Source organism: Phyllostomus discolor, chromosome 7 (genome assembly GCF_004126475.2).
Source record: "Phyllostomus discolor isolate MPI-MPIP mPhyDis1 chromosome 7, mPhyDis1.pri.v3, whole genome shotgun sequence".
Taxonomy (NCBI): domain Eukaryota; kingdom Metazoa; phylum Chordata; class Mammalia; order Chiroptera; family Phyllostomidae; genus Phyllostomus; species Phyllostomus discolor.
The window spans coordinates 85,749,189-85,766,485 of NC_040909.2; the positions used below are offsets into that span (position 1 = coordinate 85,749,189).

General features: G+C 39.4%; 1 pseudogene; it reads right to left on the bottom strand.

The window, feature by feature from the left end:
• Positions 1–1,498: 1,498 nt before the first annotated feature.
• Positions 1,499–4,555, bottom strand: LOC114501387 (annotated as a pseudogene).
• Positions 4,556–17,297: the final 12,742 nt, after the last annotated feature.

Here is a 17,297-nt window from a genome sequence, read left to right on the forward strand (position 1 = left end):
GCCATTGTCTATGACAACAAATCAGGACATAATTATGTTACTGCAAAGCTTACCCCTAGTCATCCTTCTGCCACAATGAATCCATTCATAAATGCATTAAATTAAATAGCACTTTGCTTGACTTCACTACAGCAAGCATTTAATCCCACTCCACAAAGGGGAGGCATTTAAACATTTGACACTGCAGAGGGCACAAAGTCAGATTTGCATATAGAAAGATTATTCTGGCAGTTAGGATAGTTGGAGAAGGTAAAGTGAGGAGAGCAGTTAGAAAGCTATTGATAAATACCGGGAGTCTGATCTTGGGCAGTAGGCACTAAAAAAATGACAGATGCCAGAAATATTCAGAAAAGAAAACACAGGATTTATAGATCCATGGGTGTATGTGGACAAGGACAGAGGACAAATGATGAATTCTGGATTTCTAACAGGGGGTCTGTTGATGGATCCTTGAAACAGGAAGTGAAGATGATACACAGATTTGGGGCAGAGGCAGAAGCCAGTGGGTTCAGGTTCTGACACATGGAGTTAGAGGCAAGACTTGGGCAAATATCAAAATGGCAGGTAAAAATATGAATCTGGGTTTAGTGTACAATTTTTAAGTTAAGACTACATGTAATGGTGGTTATGGAAGTAAACATGTGAAACCAGCTTATCAGTCAAGGGGTTCTAGGAAGAAGAAAATTCAAGTTTTAAAAGGTTTATAGAAGAAGCAAGAATTAAAAATGAAGCCCTGAGGATCATCAACACTAAATGGGTGGTATGAAAAGGATGGGGGGTTCGATCATAAAAGAGATTAAAAGGAGAAAACAGTGAGTAATATGAAGAAAACCAAGACAGAATGATATCATGGAACCCAAGGGAAAAGGAAGATGCAAGGAGGGCACATGGATATTAAAAACAATTAAATACTAAAAGATTCCATCACAATAGTCCAAGTTCATCTGAATCAGCATGATTTCAGTGGTGTTATGAGAAGAGCCTGGTAATAGGGTTTGTGATTCTTCATAACCAAAAGAACAAGGTAGAAAGGACCTTGCTTGACTTCTGGGTCAGGAAATGTAGAGCATACCTTCTCTGCCTCGTCAGCCAGGACATGTATCTCTGGAGCCCTGAGCCACTGTAAAACAAGTGTAGGCTGTCATAATGTGAGGAAATCCAGGCTGCAGGATGAAGCCTGACAAATGCCCTGACCAACAACTCCAGCCAAAGTCCCAGCCACGCCCACGTCAACCACCAGATGCATGTGTGACCGTGTCTCCCACTGATCTCATTCCCAGGCTCCAGGTCCACCTCAGCTTTGATGTCCTTTTATCTGAAGCTCCAGATGTCATGGAGCAGGGACCCACCAACAATCCGCTGATCCGTGTTCTTATTTCTGACCTGCAGCATTCATCCCTGAAATAAAACAGTGGTTCTAATCTTCTGAATGTTGGTACAATTTGTTAAATAGCACTAAAACATCACAGGAAGGACTTGCATCTCCAGTGAGAAAAGTTTATGATGTGACAATTTTTGAAGGATCTTAAATTCCAAAATAAGTTTTCCAACTTACTAGTAAACGCCAATCTTTCCAATTTTCAGTTGTTGAAAACACTCATCAGCCATATCTTTCCATGTTTCCCAGAATTGCATAAGAGCCCCGGCTATAATTTTTTGTTACTTAATCTCCAAAGCCTGTCCTAAATCCTGTCTGCTCTCCCAATCCCTGAGTGAGCACTTCTGATAAAAGTCATCTTTCCTTCCTATGAACTTTTTAATAGTTTCCTTGTTTTTTAAAAACAAACATGCAGCCTGTCTTACCAAATAGATCTTCCAAACCTAGAACACACATTTTCCTGTGTCATATACATTCCCTTTCTCAGATTGTTTTATATCAGAGGTTCTCAAAAAATACCTGTTGATTGACTTAACCCTAATGCAAATATCACTACTGGGTTATAAAACTGATTATTTCATTCTGCATCTTAATGAAATTCACTCTGACTTCTTGCTTTCAAAGGGTATTATGTGGAATGTCATCATAGAAAGTAGACATCCTCTTAGAATCTACCAAACTTACTATTGTTAAGTATCAGCTCCCTCTGATAACACCATCTGAAGAAACATACCTTGCAAGAATGGTGGTGTTCACACTACGAAATTGTGCCATACTACATGCCCAGAAGTGCTGAGCCAAATTTGTATTCATTCTAACTGGTTTCTAAGAATGGAAGAAGTAGGCAAGGAGGCTGACTCTGGGTAAGGCTGTGTGTTAATTAGTAAACTTGTGCTCCGTGTGCAATGAGCCATGTGGCTGCTCTTCAAAAAAACAAAGTACTTGGAGAAATTTCATCTGTTTCCTGAAAATATTCTCACTTACACTTCCCTGATAAATGTTTTATTATCTTTGAACACTGGGGGGTCAGAGGGGTCAGGCACTAGATAGACATCTCAGAAGCAGGCTGGAAAGAGAACATATCTGTGGCTGAGGACTCGTTCAATAGAAACAAGCTAGATGCATATTCTTCTCTCCAGAAGGGCACAGTTACGTTTTATCTTCTTAGAACAATTGCAATATCAGAGTTAAGGGCAGAATTTGGGTGTGGATAGGGTGGGAGGTCAATGACTTGTTGACACCCAGGTAAGTACTTAAAGGCATGTTGAAATTTAAACATTATATTTTATTTTTTCTTTTAATAAAAATGTTTTCTTTGTTACAGCAAAAAACAAACAAACAAAAAGCATTTATAAGATTGCCAGAAAGAATGGGCTATTTCCAACATTATACAGTTGCTTGCAGAGACTTCAAAAGAGAAATTTATTACTCAAAAGAACAAAATACACTGAAAATTTCATAAGAAAAATGTCCCACCTACAGAATAAGTTTCTGGCAGACTTTTCTAGAGCTTGTTCCTAGAGTCATCCTTCCATATATGTACTTTTAGAAGCAGCTTACCCCCTTCCTTGGGATAAAATATGGATGCTTACATCTGTAAGATATCAAGCTGTCCTCAAGCCACGTTCCAGGATTCTTTATGTAGGTCTTAGAGCATTGCACCTCACACCAGCTAATGGGAACCATCTGGAAACTAGATTCACTATGTGCTACCATCACCCATACTTCATTTTCAGCAGTGGTCAAGAGCTTGGGAGATCACCTTGGCCATGACAATGTCACCTTGGGTGAAAACTCATAAATTTCAACCTGTCTTTTCAGTGCCTTGGACCTCTTCCTTGTGGATATTTCCTCAGGAAGAATTCTTAAGTGGAGTGGACCCTACATACAGGATGCATGCTTTGGAAAGATATGAACTGATACTAAAGACCTTACAGGTTACAATAGCCCCCACATGTGGCAGCAATTAGTACTCTGTTTCTCTCATCACAGAAGTGAAAGGGAGAGTGCCTTTCTTGCTGCTGTTCCTCTGGTAGCCAGCAAGCAATAAAAAGGTATATGTCAGGTGTAGGTGCCTCTTCCTGGGCTTACCTCCTCCAAGTTACATGGACATTCATCAGGGATGTGGTACCTCATGGGTGGCACACTGTCTACCACTATCCCAAGTTAAACTTAGACATGTTAAAACTGTCAGGATCTCCAGGACTTGGACTTGTTCGTTCAGGCTCTTGGCCCATGGCCATGTTTCCGAGTTCATGGACTTTACTTATACATTCAACAAGTATTTATTGAAAACATACTAAGAACCAAACATTGTTCAAGGTGTTATAAAACACAGCAATGGCTGCAAATCAAAGTCTCTGCTCTAAAGAAAATTACATTTTACTGGGGAGAGACAGACAATAAGCAAATGAGCAAATAAGATTGTCAGATGGTGATAAGTATCAAGAAGAAACTAAACTTGGGTAATAGAGCATAACTTTGACATTCAGCAGAATGAAATCCCCTTTGTCCTGGCTGGTACTCAGTTACTTAGAGTATCGTCCAGGTACACCAAGTTGTTGGTCCGATCCCCTATCAAGGCACATACAAGAATCAACAAATGAATGTATAAATAAGTGGAACAACAAATCTCTCTCTTTCTCCCCTCTCTCCTCTTTTTCCCCTCTCTCCTCTCTCTCCCCTCTCTCTCTCACCCACTTCCTCTTGCTCTCTAAAATCAATAAGTAATTTTTTAAAAAATCCCCTCCAGGGTGCTAGACTGGCTCCAATGGGATCTGACTCATCAGAGCCCTTATGGGGATCAGGGACAATTGAAATTCAAGTCTGCAGAAGATGAAGGGCAACTTTGTCCCTACTGGACAGCAGCCCTGAAGGCTCCCTGCTGGCCCCAGACCACTTTGACTCCAAGAGGCTCTTCATGGTCCAGAAGCAGGGCTGGTGTCCAATAGCCCTGAGCTGCTCTGAAACCAGAGACCACTTTCAGCAGATTCTCCTTGATGAAAATTACTGCTCACCCACACATGCCCTGATTTACAGCTTGCCTATTTGCTTGATTGCTGTAACACGTTGATATCACATTCCATATCACCTTGAGCCTCATGCACCTCCTTTCTCTACTGCCCGACCTGGATGATGCTGCTCACTTCTGCAACAAGGCAAGCTTTCCGGTCCCATTTTGCCTACCTCCATCTCATTGTAATGTGACTGCAACATGCTTCTGACGTGCCCCTCAGTGATGACATCCTGGCTGAGCCAGGACTTTGCTGTCCCTGGACCAATACTTGCCAGTTCTTACAAATGCTCCAGCAACTGTACTGTCTAGAATATTTTGTCAACTGAGGTAAGATGTTTTGCTTTGAACTCTTGGTGGATCCTAAATTAGATATCTAAACTCCTGGACTAGCTAGTTTGCAGAGAGGAACTCTGTCCACCAGTATCCAAAATGTTACCTGTCTAACAGGTACACTGATGAGTGCAAGAACTCAAACTAAGGGACAGAGTATTGACTTGATGAACAGGAGTAGTTACTAAATGGTAACAGCATGTCATATCTGAGCCAAAGTGGTTCCAGAGCCTGGTGGAGGCTCTTGTAAAAGAAGAACAGGTGATTGGAAGATGGCGGCTTTGTTGGAGGGAGTGCAGTCCCCTTCCTCTATGCAGGGGAGAGAAACTCTCGGATCTGCAGATGAACAGATCAAGGGGCCTAGGATATCGCAACATTTATGAAAACAGGACATCAAAAATTATAGCGGACATTGAAAAACCAGACGGTAAGGAGATTGCTTCAGGATAATAAGGGCACAGGGATCAGCTCGGGGACCAGGAAGGTTGCAGCCCCCAGGCCCAGTGCTCCCGGGTCTGCCTCAGGGCACCTGGGAGAGCGGAGTCACCATTCCCTCCCTGGACATCAAGGATTGAGCAGCACCAGGGGAAGCCTTGTTGCTTGAAGGCACAGAGAGGGGAGTAAGACTGGAAGACAGTCACACAGGGGCTGCAAGCACCCACACACAGTCCTAGGAAGGGTGAGGACACCAGCCTGCATGACCAGGGGTGGCCTGGCCATGCGTCTGAGCCCCCAACCCGATGAGACTGTGGTTCTGAAGACCCAGACCCTACAGCCCTGAATGAGGAAAGAATGGGTGTTCTCGGGTTTCTGGAGCCTGCGGTGGTGAACTTGGGGGAGCGTGTGCCCCTTCGGGATCCCCGGAGCTTACATCGTGAACCCAGAAAAGACTCAGGTGCTTCCCGAGAACACAGAGCCCACCAAGGTGAAATTTGGAGGAAGGGCGTGACCCCTTGCTATCCCTGGAGCTTGCACCATGAATCCAGAAAAGATGCTGGCATTCAGTGGGGCCTCAGAGCCCAGGAGACTTCAGCAGTGAGCTCCGGAGAGTGTGCTTAGGAGCGCCCATATCCACACTCAGGGTCCCGCAGGAAGGCATCGGATCTGCTCTGGGGAGAGGGCGCTGCTAGTCCTGGGGACAATAGCCAGAAACTGACTGAGTTGTGACTGGGAAGAGTGAAACGCATTCGAAATGCCACTCAGCCTGCTGAAGCCAGTAAGACAAGAAAAACTGGTTTGACCAGTTAGAAACCAACCAGAGGGGGTTTTTTTGTTTTGTTTTGTTTTTTTTAGCTGTTGTTGTTGTTTGATTGTTTGATTTTATCTTGTTTTTTAAGTGACTTTTTATTTTTTAATTCTTATTATTTTTATATCTCTCAATTCTTTAAGTTTCTCTTCCTTTCATACTAGTGTTATTCATTCCACTCCAAATTTATCTCTCCTGCACTCCATCTTCTGCTTTTTTTCCCCTTTTTTTGAGCCTGCAAGTTACTGCAAATTTGTATTATCTTTTTCTCACTTTTCTTACATTTTTCATTTTAATAAAAATAAAATAAATTGGTATTCTTTTTCTTTCTGTATAATCCTCTTTGCTTGGCTGGTTATACTGTCATTTCATAGGTTCCCCCGTTATCTCATTCACAGTGTGTTGATACTTTACTATCCTTCATTTGTGTTCCATTATTATACCACTCAAGGTTCTATGCTCCTTATTCTTGTTATCTAGAGCTCATAGATTCTGCCACATGATTGTTGCTTTAATATTACTGTAAATAAGACCTAGTTCATACAATTGTAAATACTACACAACACACCTCCCAGATCTCAGCCCACTTCACAATTTCCTGAACTCTATTATTGTGGGGATTGTCTCTATTCTTTTACAAACTACTCCTATTTATTATTCTTTATTCCCACCCTACATCAGAATATTACCTCCCACAGCCTCACAGCTTTCTAGAACCAACTAACAATCCTTTCCTCCCCATTAAGAATTTTATCTTCTTTGCATCTTTTCTAAATGTGACTAGTAAGGTGGAAGATCACGGTTAACACTATATATAGCCAAAGGATCTCCCATCTCTTCTCTACTGGCTGCTACTGTGAATATCATAGAATACTGTCTTGCAGTCTTAAACCATTTGGCCTTACTCCTTCAACGGATCACAAAAAAGAGTAGGGAGAAGCTGTGAACATCAGAATACATGAAGGACACTGCACCACTAAATCTCACAGGTATTCTACCACAGAAGTTCACACCATAATCACAGGGAACCAAAACAGATGAATTTAAGAAACAGAGGCTAACAAGAAGAGTCTCAAGAACAATGAGAAGACAAAGAAACAATACCCAAATGAAGGAAAGGAGGAAGCCTCAGAAAAATGCCAAATGAAATAGAGGCAACTCAACTATCAGATATTGAGTTCAAAGAAATGATTATCAGGAAGCACAATGAACTCACAATGAGCTACCAGAAACTACAGGGAAGATACAGCAAGCTAACTGCAAACTACATCTACATGAAAAAGAAAATAAAAAATATCAACAAGGGCCAAGAGTAAATGAAGAATACAATTTCTGAACTGAAAAACACAGTAGAAGGAATGAAAAGCGGGATCGATGAAGCGGAAGAGCAGATTAGCGAATTGGAGGACAAAGTAGAAAAAAAACACACAGAAAAAGCAAGAAAAAGAAAAGAGGCTCAGAAAGAATGAAGAGGGATTAAGAAAAATTCAAGACAACATGAAATATAATATCTGTATAATAGGAATAGCAGAAGGAGAAGATGAAGAGCAAGGGATAGAAAACCTATCTGAAAAAGTAATGATGGAAAACTTCCCTAATTTGATGAGACAAAAAGTCCCACAAATCCAGGAAACACAGAGAGTCCCAATCAAGAGGAACACAAAGAGGCCCACCTCAAGACACATCATAATTAAAATGGCAAAATTTCAAGACAAAGAGAGAATATTAAAGGCAGCAAGGGAAAAACAGGAAGTAACATACAAGGGAGCCCCAATGAGGCTTACAGATGACTTCTCAATGGAAACACTCCAAGCCAGAAGACAATGTCAAGAAATATTCCAAGTAATGAGAACCAGAGGTCTGCAAACAGGGCTACTTTACCCAGCAAGGCTCTCAATCAAGATACAAGGCCAAATAAGAAGCTTCCCAGATAAAAGAAGTCTAAAAGAACACACCTCCACCAAACCAGCTCTACAAAAGATGCTAAAGGGACTGCTTTAAGGAAAAGAAGGAAGACAGTGAGAGGGGAACACACGTATGAATAAATGTCAATGAATAAGTACCTATCAAAATAAATGTAAATGGAGTAAATGCTCCAAACAAAAGACATAGAATAGCTGAATGGATAAGAAAGCATTACCCACACATATGCTGCCTACAAGAGACGCACCTCAGGACAAAAGATCTAAACAGACTGAAAGTGAAGGTCTGGAAAGAAATATTCCAAGCAAACAGACAGGAAAAAAAAAAAAACCTGGAGTAGCAATACTCTTATCAGACAAAATAGACTTCAGAAAAAGGGTCATAAAGAGAGACCCAGAAGGTCACTTCATAATACTCAAGGGAAGAATCCACCAAGAAGACATAAATATTGTAAATATATATATGCACCAAACATAGGAGCACCCAAATACATAAAGAAAATATTAGAGGACTCCAAGAAAAATATTGACAGCAACACAATTATAGTGGGTGATTTTAACCCCCCACTGTCAAAAGTGGACAGATATTCCACAAAAATATATCAACAAAGATATTGTGGCATTGAACAATACCCCAGATGAAAGGGATTTAACTGATATAATACAGAGCCCTCTATCCCAAAGAAAGTAAGTACACATTCTTTTCAAATGTACACGGAATATTTTCACAGATAGACTATATGATAGGACACAAAACAAGTCTCAACAATTTCAAGAAAATTGAAATCATATCAAGCACTTTCTTAAATCACAAGAGACTGAAGCTAGAAATCAACCCCAAGGAAAAAAAAACCCAAAACACTAAAAATCATGGAGATTAAATTGCATGCTGATGAACAATGAATGGGTCAAGAATTAAATTAGGGAATAAATCAAAAGGTTTCTGGGAAAAAATGAAAATGAACTCACAACAAACCAAAACTTATGGGACACAGCAAAGGAAGTCCTGAGAGGGAAGTTCATAGCGATATAGGCATACCTAAAAAGATAGAAACATTTCAAACAAACAACCTAACCCTAACCCTACAAGAACTCAAGGAACAACAACAAAGACAGCCCAAAGGAAGTAGAAGGAATGAAATAACCAAGATCAGAGCAGAATTAAATGACATAGAGACTAAAAGCACAATTCTAAGGATCAATCACTCCAAGAGCAGGTTCTTTGAAAAGATAAACAAAATCAACACACCAAAATCAACACACCACATTTCTGTGGTATTTCTGATACCACAGAAATACAAAGGATTATAAGAAAATACTATGAAGAACTGTATGCCAAGAAATTTGAAAACCTAGGTGAAAGGGACAAATTTCTAGAAAAATATAATCTTCCAAAACTCAATGAAAAAGAAGCAGAAAGCCTGAACAGACCAGTAACAGCAGACAAAATTGAAGCAGTAATCAAAAATCTCCCAACACACAAAAGCCCTGGACCAGATGGTTTCACAGGAGAATTCTACAAAGCATTCAAGGAAGAGCTTACCCCTATCCTTCACAGACTATTCCAGAAAATCCAAAAAGGTGGAAGACTCCCAAACTCTTTTTATGAGGCCAACATCATCCTAATTCCAAAACCAGATAAAGGCACAACAAAGAAAGAAAACTTCAGGGCAATATCGCTGATGAATATAGATGCTAAAATCCTCAACAAAATACTGGCAAACCGCATCGAACAATACATTAAAAAGATCATACACCAATGACAAAGTGGGATTCAATCCAGGGATGCAAGGATGGTACAATATTTGCAATCAGTAAATGCAATACATCACATAAACAAAAGCACAGACAAAAACCACATGATCATATCAATAGATGCAGAAAAAACATTTGATAAGGTACAGCACCCATTTATGATAAAAACATTCAGTACAGTGAGAATACAGGGAGCATTCCTCAACATAATAAAGACCATATATGAGACACCTACAGCCAACATCATACTCAATGGGCAAAAAATAAAATCTTTTCCACTAAGGTCAGGAACAAGACAAGGCTGTCCATTTTCACCACTTCTATTCCATATAGTACTGAGAGTTTTAGCCACAGTGATCAGACAAGAAAAAGAAATAAAAGGCATCCAAATCGGAAAGGAGGAAACAAAACTGTCATTGTTTGCAGATGACATGATAGTGTACATAGAAAATCCCACAGGCTTGGGCAAAAAGCTGAGTGACCTAATAAGTGAATTTGGCAAAACAGCGGGATACAAAGTCAACATCCAGAAACCAAAGGCATTTCTGTACACCAACAATGAAACAGCAGAAGCAGAGATAAAGGAAAGAATCCCATTTGAAATAGCAAAAAGAACAATAAAATACCTAGGAATAAACCTAACCAAAGAGGTAAAAGATCTGTATTCAGAAAACTACATAACACTGAGGAAAGAAATCAAGGAAGATGCAAACAAATGGAAACATATACTGTGTTCATGGATTGGAAGAATTAATATCATCAAAATGTCCATACTTCCCAAAGCAATTTACACATTCAATGTAATACCTATTGAAGTATCAATGGCTTATTTCACAGACATAGAACAAATACTTCAAAAATTTATATGGACCCATAAATGACCCAGAATAGCTGCTGCAATTTTGAGAAAGAGTAAAGTAGGAGGGATCACAATACCTAACACTAAACTATACTGGAAGGCCACTGTAATTAAAAAAAGCCTGGTACTGGCATAAAAACAGGCACATGAACCAATGGAACAGAACAGAGAACCCAGAAATACACCCAAGTCTCTACGGTCAATTAATATTTGACAAAGGAGGCAGCAACATAAAATGGAGTAAAAATAGCCTCTTCAACAAATGGTGTTGGGAGAATTGGACAGCTACATGCAAACAAATGAAACTAGAGCACCAACTTATACCTTATACAAAAATTAATTCAAGGAGGATAAAAGACTTAAATATAAAATGTGACACCATTAAATTCCTAGAGGAGAACGTAGTTAGGAAAATCTCAGATATTTCACGCAGAAACTTTTTTACTGACATGTCCCCTAGAGCAAGGGACATAAAAGAAAGAATGAAGAAATGGGACCTCATCAAAATAAAAAGCTTCTGCACAGCTAAAGAAAACAGTATTAAAATAAAACGAGAACAAACTTTATGGGAAAACATATTTGCCAATGATACCTCAGACAAGGGTTTAACCTCCAAAATAGATAAAGAACTTACATGTCTCCACTCTAAGAAGACAAGCAACACAATTAAAAAAAAATGGGCAAAGGACTTGAACAGACACTTCTCCAAGGAGGACATACAGAGGATCCAGAGACACATGTAAAGATGCTCAGTGTCACTAGCTATCGGAGAGATGCAAATTAAAACTACAGTGAGATAGCACTTTACACCAGTCAGAATGGCCATCATAAACAAAGCAACAAAGAACAAGTTTTGGAGAAGTTGTGGAAAAAGGGGTCCCTAGTGCACTGTTGGTGGGACTGCAGACTGGTACAAACACTATGGAAAACAGTATGGAACTTCCTCAGAAAACTAAAAATGTATCTGCCTTTTGACAGCAATTCCACTGCTGGAACTATATCCTAAGAACACTAAAACACCAATCCAAAAGAACCTTTGCACCGCAATGTTCATAGCAGCACAATTTACAATAGCTAGATGCTGGAAGCAAGCTAGATGCCCATCAGTAAATGAATGGATCAAAAAACTATGGTACATTTACACAATGGAATTCTATGCAGCAGAAACAAATAAGGAGCTCCTACCCTTTGCAACAGCACGGATGGAGCTGTAAAGCATTATGCCAAGTGAAATAAGGCAGGCAGTGAAAGATAAATACCATATGATCTCACCTTTAACAGGGACCTAAACAACAAAACAAAGAAAGCAAAATATAACCAAAGACACTGAAATAGAGGATAGGCTGACAGTGACCAGAGGGGAGAGAAGAGGGAATTTCAAGGGAGAATGGGAAGGGTTTACAGGAACAAGTTTAAAGGACACATGAATAAAAAGTAGGGGGAGGGTGGTAATGGGAGTGAAATGGGAAGGGATGGGTGGGTGGGCTTGATTGGGAGTAAAAAAGAGAAAACTGTACTTGAACAATGATTAAAATAAAATTTAAAAGAAAAGAACAAAGTGGAGGTGTGATATACAATTGCAGAGAAGAGAAATCCTGCTTCCTGAAAAGAAGATAGAAGAAAAACAGCTTGTCTGAATGTTTTCAGTATTTATGAGACCTGGTGGTACTCTCTACAGTAGCATTATGTGAGATTTCCCTGTAGCTTTCAAATAACCCCTTTTTACACCTGGTGTATTGGAATGTCCTTCTTGGTCTCACAGGCAAGTGACTTTGGAGTGGGAAGCTACATAACTATTTTGTCGTACCTCAAACTTGGATGGAGATACCAGACCCCTGGCTTCTCTATTATGTCTTGGGCAGGTGATCCTATGATGCCTGTGTTTCCTCCACCTGTGCCCATAGGTACAGCTCTCAAACAACTGACATTTTGGGTACTGATGGGTGAATTTCTCTCTGTCAACTAGTAGGCCCGGGGTTTACACATCTTATTCAGGACTCTTTACCACCAAGGAAGGGTTCAAAGCAAAATATCTTAACCTCAGATTCTCAGAAAGACAATCTTATTGGCCCAAAAGGGCTTTGGGCTGTTCTTCTCTAGGTTATTCTCTTCAGTTAGTAGCGGTGAGACCATAAGTGTGGCTAGGGGAGAGGTTTCCTTAGGTGAAGGACATTGGGAGGGAGGTGATGATTGACACCCAGGTCCAGTGAAGCTACGAAGTCCAGTCACTACTACAACCACCAATGACATCACATTCTGAGGACAAGAGCCATGAAGAATCTGATTTCTCCAACCTGTATGAGTGCTTATCTTGGCCATTGTTGGTGTAGAATTATAGGTCTAAATTTGCTCAAAGTCTAACCAGATTGTACACATGCTTCAAACGGATGTTTTGTAAATCTTGATCTCACAAAATTAGTCTAAGTAAGCTAGAACTTGAGGAGTAATGATAAACAATAATGTGAATAAAAAACCATTTATAAGAGCCTAGAAAATGGTGGCAGGCTTCCTTGTACTTGCACATGCTGTTCCTTCTCCCTAAAATGTCTTTTCCTTCTCAACCTTCTTGGCAAAGTCTTCTTTGTTCTTCAAGACCTATATAGCTTCTTCTAGAAAGCCTCTCTGATGTAGACCACTTTTCTGCCTTCAACCTGGCATGTACCTTATTCCAACCTGTATTTCATCAGTTCTAACACTAATTTCTGTATATTGCTTTACAAGATGGTGTTTACAATGAGACTTGAAGTCCCTTGAGGGCAGAAAAAGTGTCTTATCTGACTGTATATTTCTGGCACTTAGCTCAATGCCTGAAACAAAGCTGTGTTCAAAAACTGTTGACTGAATAAGGGAGAGTAAAAGAAAGTATATTATTCATTTGGCACAAGTGTAGTCTGAGGATTGTTCCAGATAACTGAAGTTTACACATTTAGCAATCAAAACATTTAAGGTCTTCTATGAAGACTATAAAGGCAGGAATCTTCACAAATTATCTTATACATTTTTCTGCCTCATTGAAAAAAAATGAAACAACTGTAATAAGTACTTTCAATTTATTCAAATTCCTCATTATGAATCAATTATACTATTCTCTAATGTGTTCTCAAGAAAGCTTAGTTCAGGTACCACCACCACAAGACACCATCTTATATTATTCATAGAACCCTCTTGTATGTGCTTTACAATATTTACAGAAATTATCTGTTTATTCACATCATTCCCCTACTTTCCATGGTCATAAATATTCTGTTTTCCCCAGTGGAAGGCTCTGGACAGGAGATCACATCTTATTCATCTTTTTGTTGCCAAGGACATGCAAAGCACAGTAGGTACCCAGCAACTGTTGAAATGAATATATCATGCTGGGTTTTGAAATATGTTGAACTATTGGTCTCTGTACTAAGTTATTCTCAGTTTTTCTGTTTTATGTTACAGTATTAACAATTTTTTATATTGCCTCTGTTTTTTCTTCCAGTTATATGAAATTACTCTTAGATTAACTATCTCTAAAAATCACTCTCTATCTCATTTACCAACCCAATGATTTTTATCATTTTGGTCACATATTTTGATTAGTAGAAAATATCTGAACCTACATGTCCACTGAACAAGGGAGAGTAAATTTATGTGTAAATTTATACACATTTATTTATAAATTACATACTTATGGTACTGACATTTTGTGCACACTCATAGACATAAGAAAAAATTAAGGAAAGTTTAGATAATGATAAAATAAATAAATATTTTAAATGAAAGTGATATTTTATTATGTTTGTTGTAATACAAATTCTTTCACCCAGGCTGGTGTGGCTCAGTGGCTTGAGTACTAGCCTATGAATCAAAAGGTCAAGGGTTCATTTCCCAGTCAGGGTACATGCCTGGGTTGCAGGCTGGGTCCCCAGCTGGGGATGTGTGAGAGGCAACCGATTGCACATCGATGATGTTTCTCTCCCTTTCTCTCTCTCTCTTCCCTTCTCTCTAAAAGTAAATAAATAAAACCTATTAAAAATTATTTTGCTTTTTGTGAGATCATCTTATTTTACTCTTGGTTATAATGGTGACATAATATTTTCAGTGCTTGAGTTCTAAGTTGAATGGACTCAATACTTAAATTTAATGGCTATCAAAGATGAAAAACACATGTCAAAAGTTTGCTGCTACAAGTGGACAAAGTATAAGTTGTCTCAGTAACTCAAATATAATACTTGTTTTTCATTCCCAGACATGAATCATGCCAAACATTTTGTTGAAATTTAGTTCACCTTGACGTAGGCATTAGGTAAACAACAACAACATCAAAAAGGTTAACAAAAAGATTAAAAACTCTTCATTTGGAAGATGTTTAGATGGGGTAGAAATTACTATTTCAAGCCCTGGCTGGCATATCTCAGTGGGTTGAGTGTGGGCTGCAAACCAAAGTGTCGCAGGTTTGATTCCCAGTCAGGGTACATGCCTGAGTTGCAGGCCATGACCCCCAGCAACCCCACATTGATGTTTCTCTCTCTCTCTCTCTCTCTCTCTCTCTCTCCCCCCTTTCCTCTCTAAAAATAAATAAATAAAATCTTTAAAAAAAAAACAGAAAATACTATTTCAAAAGTTTTAAACTTTGCAACTATAAGCATTCTTAGAGTTGACACACTTGTATCATTTTTTCAGCTGCACTATCACATATTAATGGAAATACTTCCAAACATCTGTTTTACAAATACTAATTTTCCCCCAAGTTGTTTACTTTCTTATTTATTGTAAAAATTCCCTTTACCAATACATAAAAGTGCTTATTTTATTTGGAAAATAAATTAAAATTTAAATATATTTCATTGATTATGCTATTACAGTTGTCCAGTTTTTTGCCCACTTTATCACCTCTGCCTTGCAACACCTCTCACCAGAATTCTGCCAACCCCCTTAGTTCATGTCCATGGGTCGTATATATAACTTCCATGGCTTCTTCATTTCCCATACTGTTCTTAATTTCTTCCTGTCTATTTTCTTTGTGCCATTTATGCTACCTATTCCCTGTAACTTTTCCCCCATTCTCCCCTTTCCCTCCCTGCTGAAAACCCTCTATGTGATCTCCATTTCTGTGAATCTGTTCCTGTTCTAGACATTTGCTTAGTTCGCTTTTGGTTTTGTATTTTTAGGTTCAGTTGTGAGTGTGTTGTTATTTTACTGTTCATAGTTTTGACCATCTTCTTTTTCTTAGAAAAGTCCCTTTAACATTTCATATAATAAGGGCTTGGTGATGATGAACTCCTTTAACTTGACCTTCTCTGGGAAGCATTATCTGTCCTTTTGTTCTAAATGATAGCTTTGCTGGGTAGAGTAATCTTGGATGTAGGTTCTTGCCTTTTATGACTTCGAATACTTCTTTCCAACCCCTTCTTGCCTGTAAGGTTTCTTTTGAGAAATCAGCTGATGGTCTTATGGGAACTCCTTTGTAGGTAACTTCCTCCTTTTTTCTTGCTGCTTTGAAGATTCTTTCCTTGTCTTTCATCTTGGGCAGTGTAATTGTGATGTGCCTTGCTGTGTGCTTCCTTGGGTCCAACTTCTTTGGGACTCTCTGAGCTTCCTGGACTTCCTGGAAGCCTATTTCCTTTGCCAGATTGGGGAAGTTCTCCTTCATGATGTTTTCAAATAAGTTTTCAATTTCTTGCTCTCCCTCTTCTCCTTCTGGCACCCCTATGATTTGGATGTTGGAACGTTTAAAGTTGTTCTGGAGATTCTTAAGCCTCTGCTCATTTTTTTGAATTCTTATTTCTTCTTTCTCGTTTGCTTGGATGCTTCTTTCTTCCTTTAGTTCTTTATTTCACTTTGCGTAGCCTTCACTTTTTCCTCTGTTTTGAGACCATACTCAACCACCTCTGTGAGCATCTGATTACCAGTGCTTTGAACTGTGCATCTGATAGGATGGCTAACTCTTCATCATGTAGTTGTATTTTTCCTGGAGCTTGGATCTGTTCTTTCATTTTTCACCATATTTCTTTGTCTCAGTGGACCTGTTATGTTGTAAGGGGCAGAAAGTTAGGGATTCTCCAGGGTGGGGCAACCCTTGTCACCACATTGTTGTGCTGTATGTGGGGGAGGGGTCCAAGAAAGAACGATGCCACTTTTTCAGCCATTGGCTGGCTTTTGGTCACTTCCCCAGCTTCCTACAAGCAAACTGGGCCCTTCTGGTGCCAATACCCAGGTGGGTGAACTCATGCATGTCCAGGACCCCATTGGTCTCTCCAGCAAACTCTTCTGTGAGGCTTGGAATTTCTCCCACCATTGCAAACCCCACAGGTTTTCACTGAGGTTTGGAGGCTTTATTTCCCCACACTGGAACCCTGGGTTGTGCAATCTCTCTCGCTCCCCAGTTGTTCCTCCCGGTTCATCCACAAGCAAATGTGGGACCACCTGGTACCAGCCGCCACCTCTCCCACCTGTCTTCCTGTTGCTGCCTTTCCATGTACATCATCTCCGCCCCAGGCTGTCATCTCTGCCCTTCTTACCAGTCTGAATGAATGTTTCTTCTTTAACTCCTTAGTTGTCAGATTTTCATACAGTTCGATTTTCTGGCAGTTCTCATTATTTTTTGTTTTTAAATTTGTTGTTGTCCTCCTTTTGGTTGTGTAAGAAGGCAAAGTGTATCTGCCTATGCCTCCATCTTGGCAGGAAGTCAGGTGTGCTCATTTTAAAATATTTGCTAATTAATACTTTATTCTCTATTGTCATCACTGAGGTCAACAAATTTTAAGCACTTAGCTTCTTGTAAATGAAATGCTTAATTTGTCTCTAAATCCAATAAC